The 1,939-nt window shown below is 59.1% G+C and overlaps 1 pseudogene; it reads right to left on the bottom strand.

Annotated features, from left to right (window-relative positions):
• Positions 1–946: 946 nt before the first annotated feature.
• LOC144273296 (T cell receptor alpha variable 27 pseudogene) lies at positions 947–1,509 on the bottom strand (annotated as a pseudogene).
• Between the last annotated feature and the right edge of the window lie 430 nt (positions 1,510–1,939).

Consider the following 1,939-nt stretch of genomic DNA (forward strand, 5'->3'; position numbering starts at 1 on the left):
ATGGGGGTTAATTAGAAAGGCTGACCCCCACCCCCCAAGCCCCAGTTGCGGTGTTGAAGCAGGCAGAGCACTATTTAAATAGGGCAGGGTGCTCATTAATGGAGAGACGGTCCTGGAGAGAGGTGTGAGGGGAGGCCCTCTGTGGGAAGAGCATGTGGTTGTCAGGTTGAGTTACCCATAGACTGTAGGGTAGGTTCCTGTGTGGAGGGGGGGTCCCTGAGATAGGGCCTGCAACAGGAGACAGAGACCCAGGCTGCTCCTGATGGGGATCCCTGAGATTGGGCCCGAAAGAATCATAGAATCATAGAATCATAGAATCAAAGAAGCGAGGAGTTCCTCGGAGCTTAACTGCTGGAGTCGCTGGCGAAGGGAAGCAGCAGGGCATTACGCTGGGCAAGAAAAGAGAGAAGAGGAAGCAGGGCCAAGAAGCAGAGGACTTCAGTGGGCCCAGGCAGGGGCAGAAAAGCTGTTTGGACAGTTGCTGAGGACGTTAAGTTGCCCCATTTGTTAGCCCAGAAAGGGGAGTGAACTGCTGAATGACTTGGCTGGAGCCTGGAGCCCAGAGAAAACACAGCCAGGAATGGACATGGCAGCCAACGAAGTAGCCAGGCAAAGTCCCCTGTCACACCAGACCCGAACACGAGAGGTGAAGTCTCGGGCATAGAAGCATCGACCGCTCCCTGGGGCTCCTGGGGAAATGCTGCCTTCATGGCGAAGGTCAAAGCGCCTCCGGTAGAGCTGGGAGCCGAAACCACGTTTCCTCGTTCCCCCCCCCCCCCCCCCCACCGCCCTAACTAGGGAGCCTCCCCCTCAGCAGGGCTGTAAACTCCTGTCCCCGTCTGCCCACGGGGCTCTGTCCCACACCGCCCGGCGCGCCCCCAGCGCCCCGCAGCCCCCTCCCGGGTCACACCCACAGTTACTGTACAGGCCACGCCTGCCCCCTGTGTCACTGTGTCTCCACGGCGCAGAGGTAGCGGGCGGTGTCCCCCAGCCGGCAGCCGCGGATGTGCAGGGAGCTCCGCTTCTGCCCCGGATCGTGATCCGCAGTGAAATTCGGTTCTTGTGTCTGGTTCCCCTTGCCGAACAGCATCAGCAGGAAAAGGGGCCGCTCCCCGGGAGCCTGCCGGAACCAGTGTAAACTTTGGATAGCGCTGGAGTAAGTGCAGATCACGGTGCCATTCCGCCTCTCGGAGACATCCAGCCATTCCGGGCTCTGCTCCACAGAGAGCTGCCCGCTGGCCACTGGGAATAACGGAGACAAGGGGGAAGCAAGTCAGAAGCTGCCACGAGCCACTTGCCCCCGAGAACCACGGAGTGGGGTGGGAAGAGAGACAGGCTGCGGGGGGGACAGACCGACCGATCTCTCCATTTCACTCCCTCGTTCCCCACCACACAGTCAATGAAATCCAGCCCAGCTCCCTGCTAGTAACCAGGGGTTCTGTCTCCCCAGCCCTTACCCCACAGGTGCATTAGCTGGATCACCCACGACAGCCCCCGCGGCCTCCCCATCCCTGCGCTGCCTGACAGCCCAGGGCGCGGGGACGCTGCTGGGTTCTCCCTGGGGCTGGCAGGTGTGTTGGGTTCTCCTGTGCTGGAGGGATCAGACAAGTTCTTCTCCCCCCTCGTGTGCCCAGCCAATCAGAGACCAGCCCCTTCTCTCCCATCACAGCCGTGTGTCCCTGCGGAGAACTCCTTCAATCAGGGCCCTTCACTTTGTGAGGGCTGCCCCCTTGTGGCCAAGTGCATAAGCAGGTGCAGAAATATTTAGTTCTTTTCAAAGGGGAGTCAGGTGCCCAACTCCCATTGACCTCTACCAGAATTGGATGTCCAAATCCCTTAGGCAGCCTCCATGAAGAAATGACTCCTCTCAATTATCAAACTAAAGATGTAGAGAGAGATTTATCCAAAGTACATAGGGGATTCAGGAGCACAAGTCCCA

Source organism: Eretmochelys imbricata, chromosome 13 (genome assembly GCF_965152235.1).
Source record: "Eretmochelys imbricata isolate rEreImb1 chromosome 13, rEreImb1.hap1, whole genome shotgun sequence".
Taxonomy (NCBI): Eukaryota; Metazoa; Chordata; order Testudines; family Cheloniidae; genus Eretmochelys; species Eretmochelys imbricata.